An 8,908-nucleotide genomic window follows, 5' to 3' on the forward strand; every position below is an offset into this window, starting at 1 on the left:
CCTGTCTCCAGCTCTGCCTTCTCAACTGGGCTCTGAATGGACCTTGGCTTTTAAGTAACTTGTCCCTTGGGCACACCCCTACAATGTGTATTACACCCCACCAACCTCATTCTAATTGGACAATTTTTTAATTACATATATTTAACTTTTGTTTCGTAAAGATACTTTTTCATATAAAAGCCATTAAATAGTACCATGACAAGTAATTCTGCCCCTTCTTGCACAAATACCAAGCATAATTCTAGCTCTTTGTAATACCTTTGAACTTGCTTGGGCTACCAAGAGCTAGAGAGGAAGGAAGAGGAGATAAGCGTGGACTTGTGCAGGCACTATAAGCAGAAATATCAATACTGCTGTTTACATTTTTAGGGGTTATGTAAACTAGACGAGCTAGTTTGAACAGAGGTAGAAAGAGGGGAATTTCCTGTCACACAACTGTAAATCATTGTCCTGGCTCTCTCACCCAGGAAGCTGCTTTTAGGCTCTCTAGTGTGGCTGGTCAATACAGTCCTTAATGTTGTCCACACGGATTAGGTGCTGGAGTTTATACAGAGAAGGGCAACACAGCTGGAAAAGGGTTTGCAGCACAAGATCACGATGAGTGGCCGAGGGAGCTGGAGGGAGTCAGCCTGGAGAAAAGGAGGCTCAGGTGAAACTCTGCAACTCCCTGACAGGAGGGTGGAGCCAGGCTCTTTTTTCTGGCAACAAGTGACAGGATAAGAGGAAATTGAAATAAACAGGGCCAGGAGACTTCTTCTCCTTTTTAATGCCTTTAATAAAAGTGATCAGCTCAGGATTGGGCAGCTCGGCAGGACTGCAGTCCCCGTCCTGTCTCCCAGGACAACTCAGAAGAGGAGAATATTCACAGCTTTGTCCACTAGGAGCAGAGCTGGGGATTAGGTCTTCATGGGAGCCTTTAGAGTGTGGTGATCCCTTCCAGTTGTTGGTTTTGCTGGCTGTCTTAGCAGCCCCTCATCTCCGAGGACGACTCCCATGGTCAGGGTGAGAGGGGCTCCGAAGGTGTTCCGCATCTCTGCAGGCTCAGCACTCAGCTCCTCACGTCCAGACATCACTCCAGTCTCTCAACTCTTATTTGGCTCGTTGTTTTTGGGGTTTTCTCAGTACATTCGGAGCGGGGGACCCACACAGCATGCTGGTCCTGGAGTCACTTTGCAGAACACCCCCCCCCCCCCCAGGTCTCTTCTCCTCACTGTTCGGGGAAGGTCTCCACCCATTACTGTCTCGGAGCAGGGCCATTACCTCGCCCTAGCCAGGGCTTTTACTAATACAAAAACAACCATTAACAACAACGACCCATAATCACCATAATACCGGCAGCAGCCCAGCAGTAGTGGTAACTTTTTTTCTCACAGAAAAAAATCAACTGAATTTTTGTTCATAACAGTCCCCCCTCTTTTTCTTTGATCGAGCTTAAATTTTAAGCTCGCATGAACTCACAAATTTTGTTTTGAACCTACTATAAATTTCTTGTGAACTTTGGTAATCATGGTTACTTAACTTTGTTACTTTCTTTAGTTTCTTCAGGTTGGTCTGCATGGCAAATACTATTTTACTGAAACAGATAAATAAGCATAGTAAAAAGAGCAATCCTCCAAGTACACACACAGCGGGAAAAACTACTTTTTCCCATACATCTTTTCTGCAAATCTCCAGGTTCTCCCACCCACTGGGATCAAGTGTAGGAGTTTGATCTCGATTATTTACACATGCTAATCTTTTTATTTCGTTTGAAATGTTCCTAATAATTGAATTCTTTATTTTTAATACTGCCTGGAGCCGGATAACTTTGTTTAACATAGATATTGGGATCCGAACTTGGCTTTTACAATTTTGGATTTTCTCCATTTCTATTTCACTTTGCCTGTTTTGTTTCATTCCCAAATCATTATGTATAGGAACTCCCAAACTTGATCCAGTTTCTTTGGGTAATAAGAAAATTGGTTTTATCACTCTAGCAATGCAGCTGCCAGGCCAGTCTCCTGACAATTTGGTGTGTGTTGTGGTATCAGAGATCAAACCTAGGGGTTTAGAGCTCCCCTGAAATGTGTTCCAAAAGGGGTTTATCTCTTTTCCAGTACACTCATATAAATACTTGTAACAAACAATTTTTCTTACCATTTTCACCATTTCTTTGCTTTTTACTAGATCTGCTGAGCTTGTTTCAGCAGCATCACATTCAAAGCACAACCAGGCTTCCCCTATAGGGCACTCGCCTAGGAGTGACTGCCTAAAAGTGGCCGTATTGTATGCTATCCAATACACTCTCTTATTTTTCTGATGAAGGACCAGTTGGGAGGGGTTAACACAATCAGGGTTAGAACTGATGTGGACTCTCAACAAGGAGCTCACTTCCTCCTCATAGAGGGGTTGGTAGTGTTCACTGCACGGCTCAGCTGGGCTCCCCAGAGCACCACCAGCAATCAGAGCCATCATTACTGCCCTTCCCAAGAGTCCGGTATGGGTCATCTTGCACAGCCTGCCCACCCGGCCTTGCCTCTTGGGGAATTTTACTGAGAAGAAGCTTCCAAGCTCTTTAGAGTCCCTTCCACCCGCTTCTCTGGTTAAACCTCTCTTGGTCTGTTCCCTACCAATTTTGGTTTCTCCCCCAGGGGAGTGCTCTGTAGAGGATTAACCTGGAGTCTTTAGAATTAAATTGGGGAACTTAACCAGAATTACTTATTTACAGCCTTAAACTTTTTACCAACATAGTTTACACAGAACAGTTTTGAAACATTTTAAGCAATATTAGAACTCTTGATATCAATTTTTTCCCACACAGTTCAGTCTTTTTGACTCTTCCTTCTGAGAGTCAACTTTAAATCCTTTGGTTCTTTTATCACAGTATACTCAGGTGATTTAGCTTGTGAAGTAGATGAATCTTGTCCAGCGCCGGGGGGTGAGAGTGGTGTGGACTCTGGTCCAATGCCAGAGGGAGAAGCTGATGGTGGATCTGGTCCCGTACCTGGGGGTGAGACCGGCCCTTTTATTCTTGTAATATGAGTCCAACCTTTTTCTTTGGTCCGCACAGCTGAATTTGTGATCAGGAGCACCTGGAAGGGGCCTTCAAATTTAGGCATTAATGTTCCCGTATTCCATTATTTTATCAAAACCCAATCTCCTGGGCTAATGTTGTGAACTTTTGTGTCGAGAGGGAAAGTTTGAGGAAGGTATCCTTTCTTTCTAAGTCCTTCCAGAGTTCTTCCAATTATTTCTAAATACTTTCTGGTAGCTTCTTCCCTTTCCAGATAGTCTCCTGTGCTATAAGGTGTTAACAAGAATGGCAGCCCAAACATCATTTCATAAGGTGAAATTCTTATGTCAGCCCGAGGTCTTGTTCTGATGCGCAATAGCGCTAGGGGCAAACACTTCAGCCAAGTCATTTTTGTTTCTTCAATCAATTTGGTTAACACATTTTTGATAGTTTTGTTCATTCGCTCCACCCTCCCAGAACTCTGGGGGTGCCATGGAGTATGCAACCTCCATTTCATTCCTAAAGCCCCAATTATATTTTGTAATGTTTGGGACACAAAATGTGGACCTCGGTCTGAGTCTATGGTGTTCACCATTCCATATCTGGGGATAATGTTCTCTAGGATTGCTTTTGCTACGACTTGAGCTGTTTCCCTTCTGGTCAGGAAGGCTTCTACCCAGTGTGTGAGATGATCAACTGTAACCAGTAAATATCTCTACCTTTGCACTGGGGGCATCTCAGTGAAATCTATCTGTATGCTTTGGAAGGGTCTCAAGGCTAACTCCCTTCCTCCAGGTGCTACTTTTCTCATAACTTTCTGGTTCGCTTTTTGACAAATGACACACCCTCTTGTAACAGCTTTAGCCAGGCTATATACCCCGATGCATAGGTTATTTCTTAAGAAATGATCACATAGTCCTTGGACTCCCCAGTGAGTTAATTTATGTAGTTCTGTTAGCACTGTCCAAGCCAGTGCTTTATTCAAAAACACCTGTCCATCTGAGGTTAACTACTCTCCCTGTTGTCCTTCATGTAACTTTAAATCTTTTATAGCTTCTAATTCTTCTTCACTAAATACAGGTTCTTCCCCTTTTTCAGGTGTCATTTTTGCCTTTAAAATCTTTACTGGATCCCCTGGTTCTAAAGCTGCTTCTTTGGCTATCTGATCAGCCAGTCTGTTTCCTCTAACTTCAAAACTGTCTCCTCTTTGGTGCCCCTTTATATGGACCACTGCTATTTCTGTAGGTTTCTGTAGAGCTTCTAATACTGATCTAACTAGGTTCTCATGGGCTAGGCTTTTTCCCTTTGAACCTAAATATCCATGTTCCTCCTATATTTTCCCAAATGTGTGAACTGTCCCATACACATATTGGGAGTCCGTATAAATGGTTCCCCGGTCCCCCTCCAGTAAGTGCAGTCCCCTCTTCAGGGCATATATTTCGCAACTTTGGGCTGACCAGTTTGGGGATAGTTTCCCTTTTTCTGCAATTTGTAATGTTTCTCCATCTATAATGGCATAACCTGAAGCTCTTTTTCCATTTACTACCTCGAAGAGCCATCTATAAATAAGCTTCTTCCAGTTGCTAGAGGCTGATCTTCCAAATCTTCTCTTTTGTTTGGAGATAAACCAATTCAAGACAATCATGTTCTAAATTCTCTACAGGCTCTCCCATTAGGAATTGTGCTGGATTGAGGGCATTTGATGTGATAACTTCTAAGTCCTCTGTATTCATTAGTATTATCTCATATTTTAATATTCTAGCATCGGTTAACCACTGCGGAGCCCTCTGTCTCAGTACTGCCTTAAGATCATGAAGAGTATGCACTATAATTTTTCCTTGTAAGGTCAGCTTTTGAGTCTCCTCTATCAGGATTGCGGTTGCTGCTACTGCTTGTATACAAACTGGCCAGCCTCTAGCCACTGGATCTAACAATTTGGATATGTACGCCACAGGTTTCCTGCACCCTCCCCACTCTTGAGTTAATACTCCATAGGCTATACCTCCTTCTGCACTCACAAACAGGTCAAAGCCCTTCCTGAGGTCTGGTAAGCTTAGGACTGGGGCAGAAGACAATTTGTTTTTTAAGTTTTCCAATTGTTGATCATCTTCAGCTGTCCAAATTAGGGGTTCTGGATCCACTAGTTTATTGTACAGAAATTTCACACTCTGTGTGTATTGATCTAACCATAACTTACAATACCCGAACAAGCCCAGGAGTTTTCTCACATCTCTTTTCGTTTTTGGGGCCGGGAGAGCTAAAATACCTGAAATTCTGTCAGGGCTTAATTTCTTATACCCTCCCCCTATTATGTGCCCCAAGTATGTTACTTCTGATTGCACAAATTGTAGTTTCCCTCAGGAAACCTTTAGTCCTTTCTCCCCCAGAAAATTCAAAAGCTTAATACTAGTTTGTCCGACCTGATCTTTTTCCTTTCCTGATACCATCAGGTCATCAACATACTGCAGGACCTGCACTTCTTTTTTAGGGACAAATTGTTCCAACAAACTCTCTAAAGCTTGTCCAAAGAGATTGGGGGATTCAGTGAACCCATGTGGCAATCGGGTCCACCTTAACTGTTGTCTCCTTTTTGTACTCGGGTCCTCCCATTCAAAGGCAAACCAATCCCTACATTCTGTTGCCAGAGGACATGCCCAGAAAGCATCCTTCAAATCTATGACAGTGAACCAAGCATGTTCTCTTGGAATTCTGCTTAGGAGACTATATGGGTTGGGCACAACTGGATGTCTGGCAATGGTTCTTTTGTTGGCTTCCCTCAAATCTTGTACCAAGCCTATATTTCCCTTCAGCTCTTTAAACTGCCAGTATAGGGGTATTATGTGGTGACATGCAGGGTTCTAAAATTCCCTCTTGCAACAGTTGTTCAATTACTATAGCAAGCCCCTTCTTTCCTTCTAGGGAAATCGGATACTGTTTAACCCGTATGGGTGAGGTATCATCCTGCATTTTTATTGTTATCGGTGGAATGTCTAATAAGCCTCTCTTTCCCCCCTCAGCCCATACCTCAGGGTTTATCGCTGCAACATCTCCTTGAGATAGCTTCATCACTTGTACTACCATCCTCCCTTCCCTCGGAACAATCCCAACCCCCAAATGAACTTGCAGATCCCTTCCTAACAAACTTTTTTCTAACTTAGGCAGATAAAGAAAATTAGCTTTACATTGCCTTGAGTTTCCAATTATTATCACTTCTTCAATCACTGATGCTCTAAATGGTTTCCCCTCCGCACCAAATACTTCACAAAATTTTCTCCCAATTTCCATACCTTTTGGTATTTTGTTGAGACAGGACTTATCTGCCCCTGTATCAACCAAAAATTCAAATTCCTCATTTAGGGGTCCCACTTCAAAGTTTACCAAGGGCTCTTCTAGATGTTGCATCGGGTCCCCTATAGTAAAAAGCCCCTGACACCCCTAGTTATCCCCCTTAAGAATCCTTCCTAAATTATCCTGTTCCTTGGCTATTGCCTCATCGAGACTGAGCTTTCTACAAAACCTCCTGACGTGTCCTGCCTCCCCACAGCAATAACACTGTCATCCTCTCAAAGGGACTTGAGGTCTCTCAGTCCTTCGTGCACCTGTCAGTACTGGCCTACCTCTGCCTCCTCCTGGTGGTGGACCCACCCCCCCTGCACTTTCTCTAGCTACAGCAACCATGATCTTAGCCTTGGCCTTTGCTTTTTCTTCCTCCCTCCTTAAATACACCTTCAATGCCTCTCTTAATAACTCATTAATGTCCTTCTCTTGCCAATCTTCCATCTTTTCCAGTTTTCTCCTTATATCAGGCCAAGATTTGGTAACAAATTGGACTTTTAGTAGCATTTGACCTTCTGGGGTGTCTGAGTCTATTCTAGAGTACAACTGGAAGTTCCACCTTAGGCGATTAAGCCAGGCAGCAGGAGCTTCATCTTTCTCCTTGTACCCTCAAATGCCAATTGGGTATTAGTTCCTTTGGGAACTGACTCTTTGATCCCCCGTATTATCAAAGACCTATATTCCCTCATGGCCTTCCTCCCCTCCTCCTGGTTAGGGTTCCAGCTGGCAATTTCTGTTCACCTGTTGGCACCTGGGGTCCTGGACTGTTATCTTTCTCCCAAATTCTTATGCCAGCCGCCCTAATCATCTGGACCTCTTCTGGGGAGAATAATATACTCAGGATGGAATTAATCTCCCCCCAAGTGTAGATATTTGGACCTAGAAATTGATCCACTTGGTTGGCTATGCCCACTGGGTCCTCAACTAAATGCCCCAACTCTTTCTTGAATCCTCTCACCTCAGAAGCAGTTAGGGGAGCATTCACAAAGCCAACACCTCCCGCTACTCCTCCCATAGGAACCTCTCTGAGGGGAAAGAGTCTCTCTGCCTTGGAGGTCTTGGATCTGGTGCTACAGTACGGCCCATCTTCAGATGCCAAACTACTTTGAGGGATATCTGGGTTACCCTGAACGTTCTGCCCATCAGCAGGTGTATTTGCTGATAGCCGTTTACTGGGCAAGGAGGCATTTGTGTCCCAACTAGGAGGAGGTAAAGGGACAGCAACAGGAGGGGGAGAAGAGCCTGAGTGGATATTAAGCGGAGCTGGAGAAGGGGTGGAGAATGCAGCTGGTGGACTAGGTGCTTGTGGTGATGCACAAGGAACTGGAGGAGCTGAAGGGGGTTGTGAGGAAGTGGTTACCGGAGGAGATACTGGGTTTACCATAGGGGAAGCTGAAGAGGTAGAAGGAGGAGTTTGAGCAGGTGATAATGAGATGGCAGCCGGGGGAAGAACCGGACCTGCCATTTGAGGTGGTTGAAGAAGAGGATTATAAGGTGGAGGGGCAGAAGGAGGCAAATAATCCAGGGGGTCCCATCTTTTACTAGTTCTATCATCCCCTCCTTCATTCCCCTCTTTCTTCCTCTGTACCTTACAAATTCACACCCCTTCATCCTCAACAGCACTCTTTACCCAACAAGATACATAGAGTAATTTCTCAGGATCAGTATCTCTTCGAGCTGTCAGATAATTATTTAATAGTTGGCACATCCACTTATCCTTTTTCCCACACCAAGGCCATCCTCCTTGCAACTCTAATTCTGGCCACACTTCCATACAATAATGGATCATTTTCTGTTGAAGTGAGGGGGAGACGACCATCCTTTAATGCATCGAACTCCAATTTATTGATTGATCAGTCACTTGAAATAACAGTGTTAATTAACTTCATGCATATTCCAAAATCCAGGTTTATGATAGGCTAACAGAGAAAACTCTAACCACTCCTTTTGTTTTACAATACCAACAATTGTTTACACAAAACAAAACCAGCGTTCCCACTGTGATATGAAAGGTCCCAAAACTTCCACATCTGTTCCCAGGGTGGCATTTTTTCCCAGAGAGGGTGTTACACTTGTTATGGGAAGACTGCCTGAGAACCTTATTGTTTATACAATGATGCCTGAGAGAGTCTAATTGTTTATAGTAATCAGGCTGGGAACTGCTTTTGGAACTGCTTTGCAACTACCTTTTACTTTTCTCTCAATTGCATGGCTTCATGGCCTTTTTCTTTAAGCCATGCTTGAACTAAACTCCCGACATTTCCCCCCGTCTTTTTCTTTTTGAGAAAGGAGGTTAGTTTGCCACATTTTCTCTATCATCCTACTAACCATCTTCTGGATACAGCTACAGAAACAAGGTAAGATAAGTAAAAGCAATAAGAGTACACCTAATATCCCTATAGCATATTTTACAAGGTTTCTTACCCATGGTCCCAATCCTAAACTTTTAAGCCACTCATCAATTCCCAATCCTTCTTCTTCTTAAGGCTGTTAAGCCCTAATCGTAGTTTTTTTAACTTAGCATGAATAGATACAGAATGATCAGACAAGTTCATGCAACACATCCCTTCAAACTCCTCA

This window comes from Ammospiza caudacuta, chromosome 15 (genome assembly GCF_027887145.1).
Source record: "Ammospiza caudacuta isolate bAmmCau1 chromosome 15, bAmmCau1.pri, whole genome shotgun sequence".
In the NCBI taxonomy this organism is placed as follows: domain Eukaryota; kingdom Metazoa; phylum Chordata; class Aves; order Passeriformes; family Passerellidae; genus Ammospiza; species Ammospiza caudacuta.